Source organism: Chiloscyllium plagiosum, chromosome 32, assembly GCF_004010195.1.
Source record: "Chiloscyllium plagiosum isolate BGI_BamShark_2017 chromosome 32, ASM401019v2, whole genome shotgun sequence".
In the NCBI taxonomy this organism is placed as follows: Eukaryota; Metazoa; Chordata; class Chondrichthyes; order Orectolobiformes; family Hemiscylliidae; genus Chiloscyllium; species Chiloscyllium plagiosum.
In genome coordinates, this window is record NC_057741.1 from 7211395 (window position 1) to 7238284 (window position 26890).

General features: G+C 43.5%; 1 long non-coding RNA gene across 1 annotated transcript; it reads left to right on the top strand.

Moving 5' to 3' along the window:
• The first annotated feature begins 955 nt into the window (after positions 1 to 955).
• LOC122539343 lies at positions 956 to 24513 on the top strand. The gene is made up of 3 exons (XR_006309044.1): positions 956 to 1299; positions 18362 to 18507; positions 22450 to 24513. It is a non-coding gene; the product is annotated as an uncharacterized LOC122539343 (long non-coding RNA).
• Positions 24514 to 26890: the final 2377 nt, after the last annotated feature.

Here is a 26890-nt window from a genome sequence, read left to right on the forward strand (position 1 = left end):
AAACCTTTTTCTGCACCCTCTCAAGTTTAACAACATCCTTCCGATAGAAAGGCAACCAGAATAGTATGACTATTCCAAAAACATGAAAAATGTGTAAGACATTTGAGTGCAGGGCAGCAATAGTCAGGGGGAACTGGTCCCAGAGGGTGAAGTGTCACAGCATAAGCAAAAGTTCATAAAACCTCACTTCATGTTGCGGAAACACAGTGAAAGTTAATGTTTATAAATCTGTGATAATACCCGATATTGAAAACAGCTTTGTTTCTTATGATTAATTCAGACTTCCAGTTTTTAATTGACTGATATATAATGGTAGTTTCTTTGCAATTAACAGTATCGCAGGTCAACTTAACATTGATGTGTTCAAAGTAACTGTCGATTATAGAAATGTTTTATTTATGTAATTTTTAAAGTTGAAGGGGTTGAGAATTGCACATCTAGTAGGAAACATATGGAAGAATAAATTTGCAAAGGCATTACAGAGAGTTGTAATAATTACAGAATAATTATAACGACAGGCTTTAGTTATCTTCATATGGACTGGGCTAGAAATGATGACAGAAAAGAGATGGGCAAGAGTTTCTTTCGTGTGTTCAGGAGAATTCTGTTCACCACTATGTTTCCTGTCTGATGAGGAAGAAGGCAATTGCTGGATCTACTTCTGGGGAATGAAGGTTGTTCCAGTGAATTAAACGTCAGAAAGGAGAACATTTGGAGGACAGTGATTCCTAGAGACAGAATGTCATAGAGATCTACAACACAGAAAAAAGGCCCCTGATTTCTAAACTGCCTGATCTACCAAGTCAATGTGTTTCAGGTGTAATTCAGGTCTCATTAGGGAACTGTTGTTTCACTGGCTGGGTACAGCTGTGTGTTACTCTTTCACTTTGAGAAAAGGACAGCGTTGATTTTGTGGTAGGACTTCGCCCTTGCACTCTGGTTTTCGAATGTGTTTTCAGTTTTTGGTGTTTGGGCTGAACCCCTGTGAGAAAATGTACCTTTCTAGATGAGCTGCTCTTGTGGGTAGGCCTGGCCCTTTGTTGGTGGACTAGGCCTCTGTAAAGACTAAACACCTGTGTGAGTGTTAGTGCATTTGGGAGTGGACCAAACCCCTGTGAGTTAACTGCACCTTCACAATGTACTGTGCTCCTGAGAGTGGGCCTGGTTCTCTATGGATGGGCCAGACCTCTTTGGAGACAGCACACATGCTGATGTCAATGGGGTGGGGTGTGCGTTTTCTGCCTTTAGGAGTGGACTCGGCCCTCAGTTGTGGACTGTTTCTAGCAGTGGACTCTGCAGGTTAGAGTTGACTCTTTTTTTTTCTGACAATTAACAGAGGGGTTCACTGCTGTGTCGTAACACTGTCGTAATACTGGAATGGACTCTGCATTAGGAAAAGAACTGTTCATGGTCATGGTTGCTGGGGTGGTTTGTATTCTATGCAATGTTTCTTGTCTAATTGGACTATCTTGTATGCATTTGTTACTGCTACTTTTGTGATGACTGAAAGTAAGATTTGAGGTTTGTCCTTGTTTTACCTGAAAACTAGTTGAATGGTGAGGTTTAGGGTCTGGCTTTGTCCTCTCCCTTGGAAATTGCTGTTTCTGTTTACAGCTGATAATGTTAATTGTTTGCTAACTGTACTGTTTAATAAAATGTTTAAAAAATTAATAGGATATTTAGAAGCCCCTCAGTTCAGGGTATTGACTCTGAGCTGACTGACCACATAGCCAAAGATAAAGAGGAGAGAGGAAAATATAGAACCAGGATATCAGAAAGGGGGAAAAAAAAACAGATTAGTATCTCCTTAGTTCAAAGGAACTGACTGAGCTGGCTGGACTGTTTTTCTGTTTTTGGGGACCAGGTTCATGAACTGGCTGATCTACAAAGCCAGGTTGTTAACTAGAACAAAGAGAATTTACAGCCCAGGGACAGGCCTTTTGGCCCTTCAAGCCTGAACTGGTATTCATTTTTTTTTGTTGTTGTTGAGGACTGATTTCTAAACTGGTTGATCTTCACAGCTAATGTTTCAGGTGTAATTCAGTTCTCATTAGGGAACTGTTGTGTGTAACTCTTCTCTCTTCCTTTTGAGAAAAGGATTATACTGATTTTTGTGGCTGGGTTTAGCCCTTGTACTCTGGTCGTTTTTTGTTTTTTTTGCATGTGTTTCACTGTTTTTGGTGTTTGGACTGTGAGATAATGCCACTTTTTCAGATGAACTGTTTCTGAGGATAGGCCTGGTCCTCTGTGGGTGGACTAGGCCTCTGTAAAGACTGAATACCTGTGTTGGGAGGTGAGCATTTTCTGTGCTTGGGAATGGACTCTGCCTTTGGGGGTGGACGAAACCCTTGTGAGTTAACTGCACCTTTTACAATGTACTGTGTTCTGTGAGTGGACCTGGTTCCCTGTGGAAACACCAGTCTCTGTGGAGACTGATCAGAGGCTGTGCACTGTGGACCCTCCCTTTGATTGTGGACTTTAACTCTGGCAGTGCATTCTGCATACTGGAGTGCACTCCGTTCCTGGGAATGGACTCTGCATTTTGAAAACAACTGCTTATGGTAATGGACTCTGTACCAGAAAGGACTGTTGGTAATTGACTCTCTTGCTTGTTAGGTTTACCACCTGCACTGTGTTGTGTGTCCCTGGGAGGCTCCTAGGTTGTCCTGAAAACTGTCACTCTGCAAGCTGGAAGGTGGGTCGGCCGTTCTGTGAACCAGAAGGTGGGTAGGCTGCCCTGATGTCAGTCGCCCCAAGAGCTAGAAGGTGGGTAGGCGATTCTGAGTGCTGTTGTCCCCAGAAGGGGTAATCAGGATGGGCTGTGCTAGAGGTGGTCAGAAGGTGTGTCAGAGCGGCCAAGAGCCGGAAAGTGTGTAGGGGCAGGCCAAGATCTGGAAGGCTTGTGGGCTGCCCTGTGCGCTGTTGTCCCAGGGAAGGGGATGAGCTGTCCTAGCGGTGGCTGGAAGGTGTGTCAGGGCAGTCCACAGGCCAGAAGGCATGACGGGGAGGGTGAGAGCCAGATGGTACATAGGGGCAGACCAAGAGTGGGAAAGCAGGTAGGGCATCCTCAGCGCTGTCAGGTGCTGGGATGGGCAGTCCTAGAGGTGGCTGGAAGGTGTGAAGGGCAGTTATGGAAGCCGGAGGGTGGGTAAACCATCCTGATCGCTGTCGTCCTGGGGGGGGAAGCAAGAAGGGCTGTCCCACAGGTGGCCGGAAGGTGTATCAGAACAGACCGACCGAAAACGGGAAGGGGCATGGGGCAGGCCGCCTTTGAGTGGCCAGAAGGTGGAAGGGACGGTGGCATGCTGGGTTGCCAGGGGTGTCTCTGATATATGCATTGTTGTTTTATTTGATTTATCAGACTGTCTGTCTGTATGTGTATGCATTACTGTTTCCTCCTTGAATGATGTAATGTAGGGTTTGAGCTTTGTCCTCATTTCCCTTGGATCTGATTATATGGTTGCTGCCTTTTTCCCCTGTAAATTGTTATTTTTGTATACAGCTGTTAATGTTAACTGTTTGTTTGTAATTTATACTGGATAATAAAAATATAAAAATAACCAGGAGATTTAGAATCTCTTCAGTTCAGGGGACTGACTCTGAGCTAGCTGGTCTCTCAGCCAAAAAGAAAAGAGGAGACAGAAAAATATATAATCAGGACATCAGAAAGAAAAAAATAACCAGGAGATTAGTATCTCCTGCGTTCAGGGGACTAACCCTGAGCTGGCTGGTCACAACCAGTCTACTGCTGTTGGTTTCTGTTTTTGGGGATGGATTCCTGAACTGGCTGAATCTACAAAGTCAGTTTAACTGGTATTCCTTTTTAATTGAGGACTGGTTTTCTAAACTGGCTGATCTTCATGGCTCATGTGTTTCAGGTTGTTGAGGGAACTGTTGTTTCACTGACTGAGTACAGCCTGCGTGCTACTTTTTTTCTCTTCTACTTTGAGAAAAGGACTATGATTTTGTAGCAGGGCTTAGCCCTTGCACTCTGGTTTTCTTTGCTCTTTGCATGTTTTTTCACTGTTTTGGTGTTTGGACCGAACCCTTGTGAGAAAATACATCTTTCCAGATAACCTGTTCCTGTGGATAGGCCTGGCCCTTCTGTGGGTGACTAGACCTCTGTAAAGAATGAACACCTGTGTATGTGCTAGGACATGAGCAATTGCTGCCTACGGGAGTAGACCAAACACCTATGAGTTAACTGCGCCTTTACAATGTACTGTGTTCCTGTGAGTGGGCCTGGATGGTGGTCCTTTAGATGGACCAGGCCTCTGTGGAGTCTGAGTGGTGTGGACTCTGCCTTGGTACTGGAACCTGCATTGTGAAGGTTTTGTGAATTTTGTTACTGTATGTACGGGCCAGAGTGCACTAGTCAGTACGTGTGACCAGGAGATGGAGGGTTGATGACCAGCCTGGGGGATAACAGGCTGTTGGGGGTTCTGTTCATATGCAGGGTGGCTGGGGACTAGGCAGCTGAAAGATTGCCCATAGGAAAGCTGGTTGGGGAGAGGCACTGGAATGCGAGCTGGCTGGGGGACAGAGGGTTGAAGACCAGGCTGGAGTAAAGCAGGCTGAGAGGAACCTGTCAATATATGGGGTGGGCGGGGCCTGGCAACAGCATCCTCGCAGGAAAGCCGGTATGGGGCAGGCCGGTGAGCACATGGGGAGGCTGAGCCAGGCAACCGATGGCAGCCTGTAGGAAGGCCGACCGATGGAGGACCAGTCAGTATACAGGGTGGCTGGGAGCCAGACAGCCGATGGCTGGTCCTTAGGAATGCTGGCCAGGAGAAAGGGTCAGTTATTACATGGGATGACCGGCTGCTGGAAGGTCAACAGCCCGACTGTAGGAAAGCAGGTCGGGGGTGGTTTGATTAGTACGCGGGGTGACCAGGAGCTGGTGGCCAATGACCAGCCTGGAGGAAAGCAGGCCTGGAGAAGGTCGGTCAGTGCGCAGGGCAGCCGGAGACTGGAAGGCCAATGACTGTCCTGCAGGAATGCCCACCAAGGACGGTCTGATCAGTATGTGGTGGGGACCATTGTCAGGTGTCTTTGCTACACTGGGTCTATGTGCTGTTTCTTATTTGATTAGACTTTCTAGTCTGCTTGTTACTGTTTCCTTTGACTGAAACTGGGACTTGTTTTGACTTCATTTCCCTGAAAACTGGCTGAACGGTCAAGTTTGGGATTGGCTTTTCTGCCCTTCCCCAGTACATAGTTTTTTTTGTGACCTGTATTCCGTACTGTTTAATAAAATGAAAAAACACTTTTAAAAGCTAACAAGAGATTTTGAAGTTCCTCAGTTCAGGGGAACTGACTCTCAGCTGACTGTTTTCTGTTTTGGGGGATGTGATTCCTGAACTGACTGATCTAAAAAGCTGGTTTGTTAACTGGTATTCCTTTTTTTTTGAGGACTGGTTTCTAAAGGGATCTTCACAATCAGTGTTTCAGGGGTAATTCAGTTCTCTTTAGCGAACTGTTGTTTGTGTGTTACTCTTTTCTCTTTTGCTTTGGGAAAAGGGTTATACTGATTTAGCCCTTGCACTCTGGTTTTCTTGCATGTGTTTTCACTGTTTTTGGTGTTTGGACTGAGATAATGCCCCTTTCCAGATGAACTGTTTGAGGGTAGGCCTGGCCCTCTGGGTAGACTCGGCCTCTGTAAAGGCTGAATACATTGTGTATATTGGGAGGTGAGCATTTTCTGTGCCAGGGAGTGGACCAAACCCCTGAGAGTTAATTGCACCTTCACAATGTACTGTGCTCCTGTGGATAAACCAGGCCTCTGTGGAGACTGAACACCTCCTGTGTGTGCTGTGGGGTGTGTATTTGCTGTCTTCAGGAGTGGACTCTGAATGCTGTAGTAGGCTGTGTCTTTGGTTGTGGACTCGATATCTCTGACAATGCCTTCTGCATACTGGAGTGGACTCTGCATTTTGTTTATGGTAATGGACTCTTTGTACCAGAATGGACTTTGTTTTTTGATAATTGACTTTGTTTTGTTCCTTGTTGAGTTTATCACCTGCACTGCCTTGTGTGTCCCTGGATCTGGCAGGCCTTACTGTGAGCTGGGAGGCTCAGAGGTGGTTCCAATAGCTGTTGCTCCGAGAGTCAGAAGGTAGGGGCAGGCAGGCCGTCCTCAGTGCTGCCACCCCAGGCGGGTACCAGAGCTGGCTGTCCTAGAGGTGGCCGAAAGGCCCTAGAGAGCGGTTATGGAAGGTAGGTAGGCTGTCCTGGTGGGGGAGGGGGGGGTGGCCTGGGGAAACATGACAGACTGTGTCCCAGAGGTGGCCAGAAGGTGTGTCAGGGTGTACAGAGGGCCTGTAGGGGTGGGCTACCTTAGAGTGGCCAGAAGGGGTGGCTTGCTGGGGTTCTATATTCTATGCATTGTTTTCTTATGATTGGACTCTCTCTCGTATGTATTTGTTACTGTTCACTTTGTGATGACTGAAAGTGGGATTTGAGGTTTGTCCTCATTTCCCTGACAACTGGTTGGGGCCTGGCTTTGCTGCACCTTTCCCCTGTAAATATCTGTTTCTTGTATACGGCTATTCATGTCAACTGCTTGTTTGTAACTTTGTACTGGTTAATTTAAAAGGAGATTTGGAAGCCCTTCAGTTCAGGGGACTGACTCTGAGCTGCCTGGCCACACAGCCAAAGAAAAGAAAAAAAATGTTAAATTTAGAAGTCCCTCAGTTGAGGGGACTGACTCTGAGCTGGCTGACCACAGCCAATATACTGTACACAAGTAAATAAAGCGTGACTTGGTGATGGGATACCAGCCTCTGCAGTTATCTCAAATCCAGAGTAATCATTATTAGAGGAAAGGTGAACTTCAGTGAGGTGAGAACAGGTCCGGCCCGGCTAATGGGATTCAAGGATTCGCCAGCAAAACTGTAAATGAACAATTGGCTGCTTTTAGCAAAGAGTTTGGGTACAGTCAAGGCACATTCCCAAAGGGAGAAAAGTAAGGCAAATAAAGTCTGAGTTTTCTGGATGACGTAAGATGGAGCCGGAGAGGGTGACATTTGACAGCTGTCAGGTAAATCATACCTTGAGAACCAGGCAGCTTCTACTGAAGGTTCAGAAGCTAAGTGTAAAAATGAATAAGAGAAGCAAAAGGAGAGTAGGAAATGAAACTGTTAACATATAAAAATGAATTCAAACCCTTCCAAATAATCAAAATAGTAAATGGACAAGTTGGTCCATTAGGGATATGAGAGGAATCTTTAGTACTAATAAGCTGACTGCACTGGAATTTTTTTTTTTCCTGAGATTTGGCTTGTTTCCACACTGTGTAGGAAATCTAATCAATCAGTCCACACCGACCCTCTGAAGAGTAACCCACCCAGACCCAGACCCATTTCCCTCTGACTATGGGCAATTTAGCATGGCCAATTCACCTGACCTGCACATCTTTGGACTGTGGGAAGAAACCAGAGCACCCGGAGGAAACCCACGCAGACACGGGGAGAATGTGCAAACTCCACACAGACAGTCACCTGAGGCTGGAATCGAACCTGGGACCCTGGTGCTGTGAGGCAGCCGTGCTAACCACTGAGCCCCACCGTGCTACGGCTTTGAATAAAGTAAATATCTGAAATGCACTAAAACAGGTCAGAGGGTGCACTGAATAGCCAAGGCTGCCAACAGGTTTGATATTGGTTTATTAGTAGTTTGACAGGCCCAAAACCATTAATTTGTAATGCATCTTGTAATTGCAATATATACTGTCTGTCTCTCAATTTGGAAATACTCTGCTAGTTTCTTATCAGTGAATTATTGTTTGTAAAAGAGACAAGGCAGTTCTTGATAACTAATTTCCAAGTACTTTTACATTAGTGGTCAAAGTGGAAAGAAATTTGTTAGCATAAGAAGTCACGTTCTCATTGGGGGGGGGCAAAAAATACTGAAGATAAACCGGACAAGTGCACGTCAGAATGCTCCAGAAGTAGCATTTTAGGGATCAGATGTGGAAAATCTAACTTACCTGAGAACTGTCTAACAAGGTACAAGAATACAGCTCCAATGTTTTTTAACAATGCAAAGTAGACACGTTCTAACAGAATCCTACAACATTACAGCACATCAGCTTCATTAATTAGCATGGGATTGGGTCTCCACAGCGAGCTCTGATAAATAAGTTCATTTTAAAAACCAATTAAGAAGAAAAAATCTGGTAGAGGAATAATGGCAGATCTGTCACATTATTGTACATCAGACTTACACTCAGAGTAAGGTTGTGCATCAGGATGGAACATTGCTCATGATGAAATAATGAACAAGTTCAAAGCTACAAATGTAGGTGGACAATGGAGGATTTTTTTTTAATAGGCTGACGAGCAGCAAAATGTTGGATTTATTGCCTAATAATGTACTGGTGAGCATGAATTTTATGACGAGGGTTTAGATTTTGATGCAACTCTAACTGATAAGAAGGCCTTATGCCTGCCTGTAAGAGTTTGACACAAAAAGCCTTGAACATACATAAGGAATTAAATTATGGATGTAAAGCTGCAATACAAAATTATTTTCCAAAATTTGCACTATATATTAATGATTAAACTTGGATATGCAAATGTCACTTCAGAATTTGCTGATAGCCATTATTGGATTATAAATTCCAGATATTTTGAATTTAAATTCTGTCACGGCGGTATTCAAATCCAGATCCCTCGAACCTGGATTGACAGTCTAGTGATTATACCACTAGGCAATAGCATCCCTGTTGCTTTTATTTCCTGATGACAAAAATGAACAGCGATTAAACAACTAGAAGCTGCACTGGCCTCTCAGAACAAAGGCAGACAGCTTGTCTTTCCAGATCAGCAATTTTACAGTCTGAGTGATCACTGTGTCAGCACTTCACAGATATCTGTTCTGAAGAAGGGTTACTGCATTCAAAGCTTGCACATTTTTTTGCCTCCATAGATGCTGCCAGACCTGCTGAGTTTTTCCAGCACTTTCTACTTTTGCTTACAAGTTCAGTACAGCTGTCACCTTGATGGCTATTGGGATAACATGGCCACCCAGGGCCATCAAGTCATAAGCTCCCCCTGCCGCACCTGCCAATGTTCAATAATGCCAGAAATACAGAAATTACAAAACAGATGGCAAAATATCTAGAGCTAGAAGCTGAGGATAATGAAACGGATGAATGAAAGCTGGGACAGTGTAGATTTCAATTAGAATTCTGGTAAGAGGTGCTTGCAAATGTTGTTTCTACAAAAATCACAAGGCTGTGTCATGAGGCATGTATGTTAAGCTAGATATGCTTGCATATCTTAAGTAGCTGTATCTTCTGCAAAAATCGCAAGGTGGGATCATGTGGGTGCATACCAAGGAATAACTAATCGAAAAGGGAGGTGGTCGACTGGTAGAAACAGATATATTGACATGACCGTTGCAATTGTCATGCACATAGGGAATTAGTATGAACAAGATAACCAAATAAGACCCAGTATTGTCAGCAAACGTAATAAGACCCAGTTATCAAGGGGGGGGGGTTGCACGCCATCAACAGGCTACAGACAGATGTGGCAAGCAGCTGCACAGAGCAATGCAACTGTCATATATGAAGTAAACGGGAGTACCGAGTGGCTCAACTGAACTGTATTAATTATAATGTAACCTTCTGATCAGGGCGCCCACTTTGTGGTCACCCGGGCTTGCAAGACCGTATGAATACAGACTGCTTCAGAATTTGACTCGGACTAAAATTATTGAACAGGGAGCTTCATTTCTCAAATTCCAACAGAGAAAAGGAGGTATTAGAATTCCATGATTGAAAAGCAATGGAGCGAGAAAGACAGGAAATGGAAATTAGAAAAGGAATTTGAGATAAGAGAAAGAGAAGGGGGATACCAAGATAGCAAAAACAGAAACAAAAAATTTTAAATTGTTACAGGTCTAGCTGCGAAGGAAGAACAAAGACAGGTGTGATAAGGGAACCAGAAGGGCTCTGGTACTCAAGTTGTTCATGTAATCCCAAAATTCGACGAGAAAGTAGTCCTTTATCTTTATTGAAAGGATAGCATAGCAGTTAAAGTGGCCTGTCCACTCACGGACACTGTTGCAGAGCCAGCTGACTGGGAAATCTCTCAAAGTTTATTCCCACTTCTGTAAGGCGGATGCCACCATTTGAGACAAAAAGAGCCCATTTTCAGTACCTATTAGTTAGTGCTAGAGGCAGGTCAGCACGAATGCTGTACGCTTAAGTAATATCCTGAGCAGATGTTTTTGGAGTCCTGCTTCTGACCAATAGAGAGAGGCACTTAAAAATGAGACCATCGCAAAAGCTACATGAGGTATTTGCCCTTTATAAGTTCAAAAACTCTTTCCAATTCAGACTTATGTCAAGAAACAAAGGGTAACAAGATCCAGCTAGATGACAATTCTGGCTGATAACCATGAATTAACCCCAAACCCACAAACTAAGGGAAGTTGGGGTCAAGAAGCTGGCATATACTTGAGACAGATAAGGATGAGGTAATTAACCCTGATGTACCGAAGAGGAAAAGAAAGCCAGAAACTGCCGTAAGTGTGGGAAGAATCAGCATATCAAGGAAAATCATTGGTTCTGGTGGTCCCTAGAAACTCGAGCTGCAAGATCAGTGGTTGTATTATTAAGGGTAGTCAATGTCTGTTCAGGTATAGCTATGGACCAGGCTAGCGGTTAAGGGCTTATATCAAAGGAATAGTCAGCACTGACTGAATCGAAAGCCATAGTGGATGGGGGGGAAAAGAAAGTCAGCATTGTTTAAGACACCAGTTGCTCACAGACATCTCAAGTCAGAAAAGTATTGGATTTTCCAAAAGAAAACAAATTAATTTTCAGTGTAATGATGATAAGGCTATGGGGTAAGAACATTGTGATACCGCTGATTAACATTTAAGTGGTAAATAAACATTTTCCTGCAGTCAAAAATCTAATTCTCAAACGTACAGTAAAATCTACATAATACAAACTTACATTTTGAGAGCAACACCAGAGTGTGATCATCCAATACTAGAGCTGCTTGGGTATGGAAGACCAATGTGCACCAACTTACCAACACACTTACAAAGTACTCTTTTTGAAACTCGAGAGCAGCTTATAAGATTGAAGAAAAGATTATTATTGTGCACAATGAACATGAGTACAGAGCTGCTAAACTTATAAGTGGGATGACAAGTTTATGTTCAGGATCCCACAGAAGAGACACGGCAAATAGGTGAGATGATAAATGTGTGTCTCAAGGTATTAAGGGCTACAGGGGGTTGCGGGTAAGTGGAGTTAAAATGCCCATCAGTCATGATTAAATGGCGGACTGGACTCGATGGGCCGAATGGCCTGCCTTCCACTCCTATGTCTTATGGTCTAATGTGTGTAGGAACCGTAGGCCCTTGGTTCTATGTACATTATGGTGCAATGGTGAGATGGAATCTAAGACTTTTTCCATTCAGGGAATAAGGGATTTATTGCCCTTTCTAATTGCCCTTGATTGATTAATGGGGAGCTGCCAAGTCAAGTTTGTTTCAGTATCCTAACCACCTTTCAGACCTGTTACATGTGCGCCAGATTCCAAACACAGGCAAAAATGATACACAATATCACCAATGACTCCAGGTAATCAACACCAGAAAAATCACGATTTATGAGATCTGAATGAATCAGCAAATTATGTAAATGTTGTAGAGACTCATCAGTTCACTTGTTACTGTAAATAGTTAAACTTTCTTTTGGAAAGGAGGTGATTGCTCCCCCTTTGATACTTTACTGAGCAGAATTTGACACTGAGGCATAGAAGGAGCTGTTGAAACTGATGTTGGAAAGCTTGATCAAAGAGATCCATTTTCAGGAATGTTTTACGGAGGAAATTCCAGAGGTTAGGACCAACACAACTGAAAGCATGGCTGTCAGAGACAGAGTAATTAAAATCAGGCATGGCAGAAGGTCGGAATTGGAGAAGCTCTGAAATCTCAATGTTTTTGGGAGAGAAGAATTACTGAGACAGGTAGGGATGATAATTTTAAAATTTGAGGAACTGCCAAGAACCAATGTTGACCAAAAGTGGTGGGTGGATGAATGAAATTTAGGTTGCAGGCAGCAGAGTTGTGACTGAGTTCAAAGTTATGGAAGATGGGGTCTAAGCTCAGAGTGAAAGTGAGGACTGCAGATGGTGGTGATCTGAGTCCAGATTAGAGTGGTGCTGGAAAAGCACAGCAGGTCAGGCAGCATCCGAGGAGCAGGAGAATGGACATTTCGGGCAAAAGCCCTTCATCAGGAATGAGGCAGGGAACCTCCAGGTGTCGGGTGGTGAGGGAGGAGGCCCAGGACCTGCATGTGCTCGGCAGAGTGGGAGGGGGAGTTGAAATGTTCGGCCACAGGGTGGTGTGGTTGATGTTCCCTAAAGCGCTCTGAGAGAAGAACAGATGGACATGGAGGGGTCCTGGGAGGGGAGGGATGTGTCCAAGATGGTCAGGGTGAAAGGTCTTTGTAAAGTTGATGAATTGGGAGAAAGTGAAGACTGCAGATGCTGGAGATCAGAGCTTAAAAATGTGTTGCTGGAAAAGCGCAGCTTATGCCTGAAACATCAATTCTCCTGCTCCTTTGCTGCCTGTTCAACCTTCTCACGGGAGCATGAGGTAGTGCCGATTAGTCATCGATGTAGTGGATGAAAAGGTGAGAAATGGTGCTGGTGTAGCTGTGGAAGATGAACTGTTCCATCTTACAAAAAGGCAGATATAGCTGGGGCCCATTTGGGTGCCCATGGCTACCCCATTTGTCTGGAGGAACTGGGAGGATTGGAAGGAGAACTTGAAGGTGAGGACCAGCTCAGTGAGGGGAATGAGTGTCAGTGGAAGGGCACTGGTTGGGTCAGCGTGAGAGGAAATAAAGGAGGGCTTGGAGGCCTTCGTCATGGCAGACAGATGTGTAGAGGGACTGCGTGCCCATGGTGAAGATAAGGCGCTGGGGGCCAGGGAAACGAAAGTCTTTGAGGAGGTAAAGGGAGTGACTGGTGTCCCAAACGTAGGTAGGGCGTTCCTGGTCTAAGGGAGACAGGACAGTGTCAAGGTTATCTCTGGTGGCATGGTGGCACAGTGGTTAGCACTGCTGCCTCCCAGTGCCCGAGACTCGGGTTCAATTCCCACCTCAGGCAGCTGTCTGTGTGGAGTTTGCCCATTCTCCCCGTGACTGCGTGGGGGTGCTCCGGTTTCCTCCCACAGTCCAAAAATGTGCAGGTTAGATGAATGGGCCGTGCGAAATTGCCCGTAGTGTTAGGTGAAGGGGTAAATGTAGGGGTCTTGGTGGGTTGCTCTTCAGAGGGTCGGTGTGGACTTGTTGGGCCGAAGGGCCTGTTTCCACCCTGTAAGTAATCTAATCTATCGTGGGCGGCACGGTGGCACAGTGGTTAGCTCTGCTGCCTCACAGCGCCAGAGACCCGGGTTCAATTCCCGCCTCAGGCGACTGACTGTGTGGAGTTTGCACGTTCTCCCCGTGTCTGCGTGGGTTTCCTCCGGGTGCTCCGGTTTCCTCCCACAATCCAAAGATGTGCAGGTCAGGTGAATTGGCCATGCTAAATTGCCCGTAGTGTTAGGTAAGGGGTAAATGTAGGGGTATGGGTGGGTTACGCTTCGGCAGGTCGGTGTGGACTTGTTGGGCCGAAGGGCCTGTTTCCACACTGTAATCTAATCTAATCTAATCTAAAAAAAAAGGTATGCAGAGATGAGTTTGGTGGGGCAGGAGCAGGCTGAGACAATGGGTCACCCGGGGCAGTCAGGTTTGTGAATCTCTGGGAGGAGGTACAATTGGGCAGTGAGGAGTTCTCTGACTATGATGCAGGGATACGTTCGGTGGAGCAGGAGCATGCAGAAATAAGGATTTTGCCAGTTTCCTCATTTCCCCTCTCCCCACCTAATCCCAGTCTCAAGCCTCCAATTCGGCACTGCCCTCTTGACCTGTCCATCTTCCTTCCCACCTATCCATTCCACCCTCCCCTCCTGACCTATCACTTTTACCCACATCTTTTATCTAACTATCACATTCCAAGCTACCTTCCCGCTCCCAACCCCTCCCATTTATCTCTCCCTGGCTCACCAGCTTCATTTCTGATGAAGGGCTTAGGCCTGAAACGTCGATTCTCCTGCTCAATGGATGCTGCCTGACCTGTGCTTTTCCAGCGACACACCTGTATCTGTCCTTACACCTTGAGATAGAGCAGGCCCTTCATTGCCCATGCTACCTGCTCACCTTGTCCCGCTGTGGTCATTTTTTTTTCCTCCCATTGCCACCCCTCTTAAGCAGTCTGCTAGACATCCTCTCTGCTGAAGGTATCAGCTGCACCAATACAGGAGCTGTGCTTTCTCGTTCTTGATTCTCACACCACCGGTGCCAATCTGTGGCCCTCACTTCTTGTCTGTCATCTTGGATATTTAGCCAGTTTTCATATTTTCCTGTGGACTTGTCTGAGTAACCCATTATTATGGCCATCCTCTATCTGACTCTGCTAACCTGTAAACAACCTGTGAAACTTTGGGCAAATGATCCCCACATGAGATTACTTTTTGACATATTTCACAATCTGAATATGTATCAGTATGAATTTCCCAAACTCTTATGCTCTGCCCCTCTGATTATAGAGCTCATGACCATGTGAAGTACATGGTAGTTTATCATCCATTCCATGACCCACAATTTATAACCCATCCACACCACTCCTGAGGAATGTGCCTTCATAGTTATACAATCCATCTATTACATTATGAAAGATTTCCAGTCACATCCAGTAACTTTGCCTAACAGAGGTCCTGTTGCGGCTGTACAGGACGTTGGTTAAGCCACTGTTGGAATATTGTATGCAATTCTGGTCTCCTTCCTATCAGAAAAGATTTACAAGGATGTTGCCAGAGTTGGAGGATTTGAGCTAAAGGAAGAGGCTGAACGGGCTGGGGCTGTTTTCCCTGGAACTTCGGAGGCTGAGGGGTGACCTTATAGAGGCTTATAAAATCATGAGGGGCATGGATAGGATAAATAGACAAAGTCTTTTCCCTTGGGTGGGTAGAGTCCAGAACTAGAGGACATAGGTTTAGGGTGAGAGGGGAAAGATATAAAAGAGACCTCTGGGCAACTTTTTCACACACAATGTGGTACGTGTATGGAATGAACTGCCAGAGGAAGTGGTGGAGGCTAGTACAATTGCAGCATTTTAAAAGGCATTTGAATGGATATATGAATAGGAAGGGTTTGGAGGGATATGAGCTGGGTGCTGGCAGGTGGGACTAGATTGGGTGGGGATATCTGGTTGGCATGGACAAGCTGGACTAAAGGGTCTGTTTCTGTGCTGTAGATCTGACTCTATGACCATTTTCATTCCCTTTCTCTCTCTCATAGTAACCCACATCACCAGATCTGAAATCTCCCCTAGACAATCTGATGACCCAATGCTCTCCTAATTTTCTCTGACACCTCAGATTTTCTGTACATGTTCTTACCAGCGTGTAACACATTTTAGAAAAAACAGAACAAAGAGGAAGTGCTGGAGAAACTCAACCAGTCTGGCATAATCTGTCGAGAGAAAACTTAACTGACATTTTGAGTCCAGTAACCCTTCATCAGACTGAAGGAGCTGGCAAATGGTGGTATTGAAACTAATGATGGGGGTGGTGTTGGAGTGGGGGGGAAGCAGGTGAGTGAGCCAAATAGCTGGAGACAGTGCCCAGAAAGAGAAACAAAAACAGGAGAAGCATAGCAAAGTGATTGTTGTTAATAAGCCAGGAGAGAGAGAAATGCTGAATGGATGCTAATAGAAATTGTGAACAGTGGGAAATGTGTTGGTTGTGCTGGGAGCAACCCATGCCAGAACAGGGCCTGGGTAGTTGGGGTGGGCAATAAACATGAAGCAAGATATTCATGCCATGAAACTCAGCAAGGAGTTTGATAGTTATGATGTTTGTGCCCCCTCGCTTTTAGGAGCGTTCACCTCTAAGAACTGAGTTGTAAGTACACAACGGGACAGATTTGCAAACGACCAGTCGATAAGTGCATAGATCAAATTGCAAATGGAGACCCTGTGGGATCTTTGTAGCAGATACTCAAAAGAGGCTGGAACATTAAGATTAAAGTTCCTGCAATGCTCCTTTTCTTTGTCCAGCATGATGCCCAGCTGGCAGACTCTTTGTGGCCTCAGCAAGGACGTCCACCTCGATGTTTCCATAGCTGTCTCCGGGCCTTGAGGTGAAGCCAGGCATAGTCTGGAGTCAAGACCTGGCATGGACCTAGAGGCTAGGTGTTGGCCTGATTGGGTTGGAAGGACTGTTATCCTGAGCTTTTTAGTTCTTTATTTTTCTAATTTGTTTTCCCTATGAATTGGTATTTAACAATCTGTACCTAGGTACCTTTGTACCTAAGGTGGCACTATAAGTGGTGACTTGTAAGCCTTTCACTGGACTCATGTCTGAACATGTGACAATAAAGTTAATTCTAATTCTAAATATTCAGGAAGTTGGAGGCTGTACTGAGCAATTCCTCTTGCACCTGGAACCTTACAAAAGTCTCCATACAAATTGAACATTTTAGGGTTCCAATGAAGTTAAATAGTTACTCATGAAAGGTTAGACTATTAAATATATATATCTAAGACCTGAGTACCTAAGAAATAAACCCCATACTTATCTAACTCATAACAACAGAACCTTTGAACACCTAGACCCTGACCTGACACCTCCCTCACCTGGGAGCAGATTCTCTACTCCAGGAGCTTGTTACCCAACAATCCCAGAGCTGAACTCTTCACTTTGATCCAGCCATCTCCACAGGTCCAACTATTTGGATCCTTCCAGATCCTCCCAAATCTCTTCCCCACCATTGGTCCAGGCCGCCGCCTCATAATGAACCAAACCTGATCTCCCACCCGTTCTACCGGACCCTAAATCCCCACACCCAAGATTGCCCCCTCCCCTCTGTTTCTCACCACCTGCCCACCATCACCTACAAATATGTACCTGCCCAGCTGCTATATTGCACTCTGGGTCCTTAGCCCTATGTTAGCTGGTACTTTACACCTTACCCACTGGGCACCCTATCACCTGGTGCCTCACATGACTGGCAAGATTTCCCCATCTCCCTGCAGCTAAAACACATCCCACTATCACTGACTCCCTACATACTGCATCTTACATACCCATCCTCTGCCATCTGGCACCCTTACCCCCTCCAGCTGGCAGCCTATATAAACTGGTGTCCTGGCATCCTACCTATCTGGCATACCACAAAATTGGCACCCTACCCTTTGCCTATCTACATCCATCTCTCCCAATATCTTAACATCACACTTGTCTAATATCTGTAGTGGGAAACTGTTTGGGCCTATAATCAAGGATAGGGTAAGTGATCATCTTGAAGCATTTCAGTTAATTGGAGCGAGGCAGATGGGTAGGTCATGCTTGACAAACCTCAGATTTTGAAGAGGTGACCAAGATCGTGAACAGGGGTAAGTCAATGCATGTTGTTTATCTGATCTTCCAGAAAGCTTTTGATAAAGTCTTAGACAATAGACCATTAGCTAAGGTGAAAGCCCATGTAACTAAGAGCAAATTACTGACATGAATAGGAAATTGGTTAAGTGACAACACAAAGAGTTGGAATAATGGCTAAGCACTCAAATTGGTAAGATGTGCTGGTGGTGGGACCTTAATTATTTGCACGTTCATTATTGGCTTAAATAATGGAATATGATGTCAAGTATCCAAATCTGCTGATGACCCAAAATTGGGCAGCATGGCAGACCGTTTTGGCAGTAGCATAAAATTGCAACAGGATGTTGATAGATTAAATGAATGAGCAAAGGTGTGGTAGATGGATTTTAATATAAACAAGTGAGATTATCCATTTCAGACTGAAAAAGTGTAGATCAGGATATTTTTTTTAGAAGGCACAAAGTCAAATATGATGGTGCCCAGTGTGATTTGGGGTTTCAGGTGCATATTCCTTTAAAGTGCCATGAACAGGTACAGGAAAATGGTCAAGAAGCCTAATGGCCTTCATATCTAAAGGGCTGGAGTATAGGGATGCAGATATTATGTCTACTTTGTATCAGATGATATATGCTACTGTTTTGAATAAACGAATCCATGGAGTTGATCAGTCACTGAGGAATGTTTGATTATTAGAACACTATCACTAACATGGCAAAAGGCCCTGGAGGAAAGTGGAATTAAGGCCACCAGGTTATCAGCAAAATATTTTAATTAATGTGTTGCAGGCTTCAGAGACCAAACAGCCTAATCCTACTGCTCTTAAGATCTTTTGACCACTCAACTTTACACTCCCAGCAACTCCCAGTGTTCGGAATTATGACTATTAACTCTACTTCTCTCTCCACAGATGTTTCCTGACCTGATTTTTCCAGCAATCTCTATTCTTAGTTTTAGCTGGCTATGGTGTCCCTAACATTACAACAGTGGGTACATTTCTGAAAGTACCTAATTGATTGTCAAGCACTTCGGTTGTGAAAAGAAATGCTGCAAAATGTAAGTTCCTTATTTTTTATGTATCAAGAGCATGGCTTCTATATTAATGCCTGCTTGCCAGTTGGTATGGATTTTCTCAGTAATGTGGATAAAAAAGTGAATAAAGAATCAGGATACACATCTTAGAACAAAATATAGGCTGCATGTGTTGCTTTCTTTTAAAGTGAACCTCTCTGATATGTCATTTCTCCTTTCAATGTTATCTGGGAACCCTAAACCAGAATAGAACTGGAACATCTTTTGAGAACATAAGTATATAGCTATTCTGTTGATGATGACGATAAAGTGAAACAAATTATGAAGCAATGTAATCTTAGGGGAAATAAGTGGGAGAAACAGTGAACAAACAAAGAAATTTGAAACATCAAATGTCAGTTAAAGCAAAGAACAGAACTGTATAACTAAAGAGTAGAAAAAAAAGACAGAATTTTGATCAGCTATTTAATGGCTCGTGCTGAGCTGAATTCAGATGCAATGAAACGTGATGATTTCAGAAAGTCAAAGAATTTTAATAAGGCTGCTGCTTTTGGTGTCAACTATATAGCAATCAAAGGAAGGAAATTTAAATATTTATGTCCAGAGGGATGCCTTCCTGTCAATTTTGCTGGTTATTTTGTGGGGGGAGGGGGGTGTTTGCAAAGTTTATGATGCTGATTTATATATGCTCCTAGAGATGTTTCTTATGATTACAATGTTTGTTTTTAATCAATGTAGCATTAACTATCATTCACAGGAAAGCACTGATGGATAAAAAATGTGAACATTTTAGCTTTGCAAGAGAGCTCCAGAGAGATAGCATAATTACTGCATTCTGAAATAGATAAAGGAAATAAGAAAGAATCACTTTTTATAGAGTCCTAGATTTACATTCAATGTTCATTAGACAGAATAAGGACAAAAATTCAAAGTATTGAGATTTCTCCCTAGTTTAATATTTTTACAGATATGCAGGGATTGGACGCTGACTGTGAGACATAATGAGCTGCTGGGGAATCTTTGCCCATCCAGTCAGTGGAGCCATCAGTAAGCTGTGGTGAATCATACAGTCCTTACAGTATGGAAGCAGGCCATTTGGCTCATCGTGTACAAGGTGACCCTCCAAATAGCATCCCACCCAGGCACACTGCTAGACCCTATCACCGTAACCCTGCGTTTGCCAAGGCTAATTCAAATAGCCTGCACGTCCATGGACACTGTAGGCAATTTAGCATGACCAATCCACCTAACCTGCAGATCTTTGGATCGTGGGAGGAAACGCACGCAGCCACGGGGAGAATGCGCAAACTCCACACAACAGTCACCGTGACTGGAATCCACAAGAGTGGAATCGGAGTACAGTCGTATTCTGCTGAGGAGGACCATGATACTGCGCATACATTTGTCATGGTGTGTTGGCTGGTTACCAAGTATGTGTGACTAATCCTCAGGATCTACTCCCTTTCTAGCAGTGAATAAAATTGGAGCTTGTCAGTTTGATCAATTAATGATCATCCTCCTTGAGATGAACTCTCCCCTGTGGAGTTGACCAGTTTTATGACATAGGATTGCAACCAAGTTAACCAAGTGCCACAGCGAGCATACGTAACAACCACCTCAGGAGACAGACACGAGCTGCAACTGACAGTACCTTTCATTGTCCAGTAGTTCTCAGGAGCTGGAAAAACTACACCATTTTCTTTGCAGCCTGCAACACATTATCAATGAGGATGAGCACCTCGCCAGGACCTTCCCCACACCTCCACTTCTCTCCTTTTAAACAACCACCAAACCTCAAACAGATCATTGTTCATGGCAAACTGCCCAGCTTTCAGGACAATACCATACAACCTTGTCACAGAGAGCACCTCGCCAGGACCTTCCCCACACCTCCACTTCTCTCCTTTTTAAACAACCACCAAACCTCAAACAGATCATTGTTCATGGCAAACTGCCCAGCTTTCAGGACAATACCATACAACCTTGTCACAGACGCTGCAAGACGTGTCAGTGTTGACACAGATACCACTATTACGTGTGGGGATCCCTCCCATTGTGTACGTGGCAGGTATCCATGTGACTCAGCAAACGTTAGCTATCTCATACGCTGCAGACAAGGATGCCCTGAGACATGGTACATTTGGTGAGACCAAGCAGAGGCTACGGCAATAGATGAATGGACGCCGCACAACAATCAACAGGACTGTTTTCTCCCAGTCGGAGAACACTTCAGGTGTCTGGGACACTCTATCACGGACCTTCAAGTGACCGTCCTCCAAGACGGACTTTGGAAGAAGCAACAATGCAAAATGACCGAGCAGAGGCTGATAGCCAAGTTCGGTACCCGTGGGGATGAACTCAATTGGGACCTTGGGTTCATGTGTCACTACAGGTGACCCTACAGCACTGCACACTCTCAGACAGACATACTCACGCAGACCTGCTCTCATACACAAGCTCTTTCTCATACACTCACACGTACACTCTCTCACTCTCATGCACACATGCACTCTCACAGTTATACCCCTTTAAACTCATACTCTCTCATACACAGACACTCATAACCCACCCTGCCCAAACATGTGCACACAAGTTTGTGGGGTGAATTTGTACTTGCAGAATTACACTTTATTTCACTCAAAAATTGCATTAATCCATGTAAGATTTTCTAAATCTGATTTTTAGATGAGAATCAATCTGACCATTGTGGCATAGAAAGGGGATCCTCACACCTTCCACGCATTATCTGGGCTGACATGACACCAATTGTTAAAGTTCACTTGAGAATGTAACTCTTTAAAAAAAGTTCTGCAATTTACATATGAAAGAACGTGTTGGTTTCAGTTCTTTCATAAAAGATGAGAGACTTAACAAACAATCCAGGTCTTTTTCAATACATCATTTCAGTTACATCACCCTGTAAACTTTTACTATAAATTTTGTCTTATGATCTTATACTCCACAACCACCCCCATGAAGGAGCAGTGCTCCAGAAGCTAGTGCTTCTAAATAAATCTTTTTTTTTTAAATCTCTACAGTGTGAAAACAGGCCCTTTGACCCAACAAGTCCACACCGAGCATCCGAAGAGTAACCCGCTCCGATCCATTCCACAGCATTTACCCTTGACTAATGCACCTAGCCTAGGCATCCCTGAACACTATCCCTTAACACTGCCAATTCACCTGACCTGCACATCTTTGGATTGTGGGAGGAAACCGGAGCACCCGGAGGAAACCCGTACAGACACACGGAGAATGTGCAAATGCTACACAGCCCAAGGCTGTGAGACAGCAGTGATAACCACAGCCACTGTGCTGCCCCTGGTGGCCTATAAACTGGTGTGATTTTTAACTTTGTACACCCAGTCCAATACCAGCATCTCCAATCCTAATGACCTAATCCTAGGCCACCAGTTAGTAACTTGATATATAAGAGGGGAAGGATTGGAACATTACAGGACTACTTGCTGAGCAATAAATACTAAACCCAGAATAGCAAAGCTTGGGTGGCTGATTATTTCTGCTGGTTTCTAGATATTCCTGTAAATCAGTGCCCTTATGTGTTTGGAGCATCTATCTGGATGTGAAGCAGGAAACTTCTGAATGCTTTACACTAGTAAGTTGGGTACTTTAGCCAGTTAAGCTCCAGATGTCCAAATAGCACATTTGTGGATTTAGGTGCCAAGTTTCAACGGAGCCAAACCAGGTTTAACACCATGAAGCCAAAATAGAGAGATAAAAGGTACAGTAAAGCTGAAATCTGATACCTCTGATGGTTTGTCTGCAGGGTTCCCATTGCATTTAGTCCCTTTATCATTATCCTGCTCCAGAGTCCACCTCTCAGACACATGTACGATGCATGACCCTGGAGTGGCTATTATTGTACATTGAATAAAGCAGGTGCTTTGAATGCAATAAAAGCGCATAAAGGGAGATTAATAACAAGATAATCTGTTTTAATTTCAGCTGGTGGTAGGGTGAATGCTTCCAAAAGTCTGAACTCCCTGCTTCAGATAATCCTGTGGGGTTTTTAACGTTCACCTGAAGAAACCAGATGTGCTTTGTTTCAATGACTCACCTGAAGAATGGCATTCTAACAATGCAGCATGCCTGCATTACCATGCTCGGCATCAGCCCACATTATGGCCTGGAGTGAGGCCAAACCCACAATCTTCTGATCCAAGAGGAGAATGCTGTCAACTGAGACAAACTACAATCACTTGATTTTAAGAAAATATCACCTTAAGTGTCCAAGACCACTAAGATATACTTCATATTAATACTTTGGGAGTATAGGACTAACTAGAATACCTATCTGCTATTGTACAACTTCAAGAACACCTAATCATTAAATCCAACCTAGGGCTTTCTGATTTCCAAAACTGAAGTTAAACATATTGTATTGGAATCCCTTCCTCCACCACCAATCACTATGATTCTAAAGTACATTGTAGTTTATTTGCTTCCTTTCCACACTCTAGAAGACACGACTCCTTATAAAAATGCCTTTTCGTTGCTTCTTAAATATAAGCTGATATTTAACCATTTAACAATCTGTGCTTACATCTCATCATCTTTCCAGAGGCAAATTTAACTTGCTTCAAAACCACTCAATTACCTCCATCTCTTGACCATTCTTGTCAAAATACGGTCCCATCCCTAACCTTCTCCACCTAAGGTTCTTACCAAGGTCTCTGCACACATGACGCCCACTATTCTCTTTTGAAATCTTTCATTGTGTTTTTACACCATCCACAGAACTGAGGTCAATCACCAATCAAGTTCTATGTTGCAACAAGAACTAAACGGCCTCTCCTCAGTCTCCTATCTGCAAATGTAGATACCATCCCATCATGCACTACTATTTATTCCCTGTATTTGACTTTTATTGCTACCAAACACAATATCTGAAAATAGCCAGCACACATTCTTGTTATCCATAAAATAATTCCAACACTTCAAATGTACTTAACTGATTGGAATTGCTTTAAAATACTCTATGGTCAGGAAAGTCACGAAATAGACTTGAGTCTTCATTTTTTTCTTTCCATCTAATGCCTGCGTGGTTATTTCTTTGATGTCTAAAGACTCCATTTTGGACTACCTCTTACTTTTCTTTATTCTCTTATGAGCAGCTTCACATCATCACTCCTTCCCTATAACTACCGACGTGTTTAAATTGTGATATAGATGAGCCATTCTTCTCCAAGTCAACTTCAAAATCTTTGTCACTCTTTACAAATTTCTAGTACCCTTCACCTAATACTGTGCAATATAATCCCAGATTATGTTCCATATTCTAGTTGTTAACTTCTTCCACCCTCCAGCACTCCGATTCTGGTCCACGTCACGTATTTCTCCCACCTTTGGCTACGCTGTTAGTAGCAAAGCCCACCTCAGCTTTGCTGTGCTTTCAACTCCACCCCTAGTCACTGGCCCGTTCATTTTATTACCTCTATCGAGATTCCCCAAAATGATTTTTGATCACATCTTTGGTTATCTCTCCTCACTTCCTGCTCAGAATCTTTGTACAAATCATAAAGGGCCTTGTGGGAGCATTTGCTATTAGAAAACAATAATAAAAGTACAAACTGCCAGTGAGTCAAGCTTGCCTCCAAAGAGCGCTCTCAACTTTCTTTATACACCTTTGTTTATTGTCCCGATTTTCTCCTGTGGAATACTTTTGTCGGTTCTGATTTGTTAAAGGTGTAACCTAATTGTAGGTCATTATTAAAGGAAGAGTCATAAATTGACTAGTGCTTTGTTTTAAGTGAAATCTTTGGATTCTGCTACAATTTATTTTTAGATGACTGCCTAATACTCAAGGCATACTATTTTATCAAAGTCATAACTTGATTTGATCAGATTAATGAACTTTACTAAAGAAGTATGCATTAACCATTGCAATAACAAATATGCTTAATGGAATTTTAATCTCATGTTGCACTTGAATAAGAATAGAAAGTCTCTGCCCCCCCTTGCACAGATGTACACTGTTGTCTCAACAGTAATTCCTTTGTCCTTTTTATCTTTCTTCCTCCCCTCTGCTCTGCGAGGTTCCTCAGGACATTTTCTCTGCTTAAGGTGCTAATTACATGCAAGTTGGTATTCCTGGCCTAAAGCAGTAACTATATAAACCCCGACAGGTCACTCAATGAGTCTCTGCTCTTACTGTTTAAAGACAGCTGGTGCTTTCAGAAGCTGGGATCTGCCAACTAATTCCACAGTTGTCCTTACCTTCTCCACTATGTTCCCAAGTGATTGTCAAGAGAATGAAACATGGAAACCAAAAAAGGATTTCAGTGGGTGGGGGGGAGGTGGATGGCATAAACTGGGAACCAAGGAACATCTGTCACTTAAATCCAATGCCTTTTACGCGCTTGACTTGTACTGATTGCCTGTGAGAGAGTATACTGGGTATGCCCAGAAACTCATCATAGCAGTCAGAGTCTGGTATTGATTCCACTCCTGAATAAATACATGCATATGGATGTCAGTTCAGTAATCAACACCCCTGCTTCCTGCATTATTCTGACTGTGACAGTGGGTTTTTAAATGGTAATTTTTCTTTTTTACCCACCTTCAATGAAAGGCCTGGAATTTAGTGTTACAGCTTTTTTTAAAAAAAAAGCCCTTGAGTGTTTATAAACAAGTGACAGATTGAAGAGATTTAAGTATGAATAATGGCCTTTGCATTTCTTGCCTTTATATTTAAAAAAATCCTGTGTTATTTGCCTTTGGCCACTTTCCAACAAGAGGACAAATAAACCCAAACCGTAAAAGTATTTGACTCCCATGAGGCACTTTTCATCAACCAATGCAGATCCTCATGGATACTCTACACTTCCAGCTCACCAAATTCTTCGATTTAAAAATCATAGTTTAGGGTAGTATCATAATTTAGGATTTTCTAACTGGACATTTGAATGTTTATTTTTTTTTTTGTTGGTCAATTTTTTTGAGCTTATAATTTTGGGAATTTAAATAACAGAATGCCAAAATGAAGCAAATCAGTCCTATCAGTAAATAGAACATTGTCTGATTTACAGGAAAGTGCTTTATTTTCAAACCATCTTTCCCTGTATCGGTCACAGACATATTGTTTGAAGTAGCTTTCACTTTTTTCTAAACAGAAAGTGGGATAACTATGTGAAATGGAGATTGATACAATGCTGAGGAAAGAGGGAGAGACTGCCTGAGCAATTGAAAACAGTGAGCAGTAAACATATGGTTTTGATTTCCTTGTGGTTTGTGGGTGTCGCTGTCTGGATTCTTTGTCCATCCCTAGTTATCCTGAAGAAGGTAGTGGTGTGATGTCGTTAAGGAGGAAATTCCAGAATTTTGACCCAGTGACACTGAAGGAATGGTGTATATTTCCAAGTGAGTGGCTTGGAGGGAGATTTGCAGGTGGCGGTATTTCCATGTTTCTGTTGCCCTTGTCCTCCTAGGTGATAGTGTTTGTGCGTTTGTAAGATGTTGTCCACGGAGCCTTGGTGAACTTCCATGGCACATCTTGTAGATAGTGCACATTGTTATCACTGAACATCAGTGGTGGAGGAAGTGGAATGTTTGTCAATTATATTGCTAATCAAGGGGGGGGGGGGAAATCCCTTCCCCTTCCCCTTCCCCTTCCCCTTGAGTGTTGTTGCAGCTGCACTTATCCAGGAAACTGGAGAGTATTGCATCACACATTTGACCTGTCTTGTTAATGGTGGACAAACTTGAGAATCAGGAGGTGAGTTACTCACTGCAGGATTGTAGTCTTCTGACCTGGTCTTGTAGCCATGTATTTATATGAATGGTCAATGGTAATCCCCTGGATGTAATAGTAGGGGATGCAGTGATGGTAATGCCATAACATGTCATACAATCATAGAGGAGTCCAGCACAGAAATAGGACCTTTGGCCCATCAAGTCTACACAAGTTGAAAACCAACATCTAACATTCTAATCCCATTTTCCAGCACTTTGCCAATAGCCTCTTATGCATTGGCATTAAATCGTGATGTTTAGATGTTCACTTTTAATTATATTCTCTCTTGTTGGACATGACCATTGCGTGGCATTTGTGTGATGTGAATGTCACTTGTTAGCTTGATCAGGACAATATAAGTTATGTTTGAACATGGACCATTTCATTATCTGAGATCATGAATGATGCCAAACATTATGCAATCATCAGTGCAACCCCCCCCCCCCCCCCCCCCCCCCACCCCACTTCTGACCTTATCATGAAGGGAAGGTTATAAATAGAGCAGCTAGAGATGGTTGGATCAAGAACACACCGCTGTGGAACTTCTGCATATGGTAAGATTGTAAAACCATAAGAAATAGGAACAAAAGTAGGCTCATTGATCCTCCTCCACCACCACTCAGTAGGATCATTGATGATTCAGCATTTCTCATG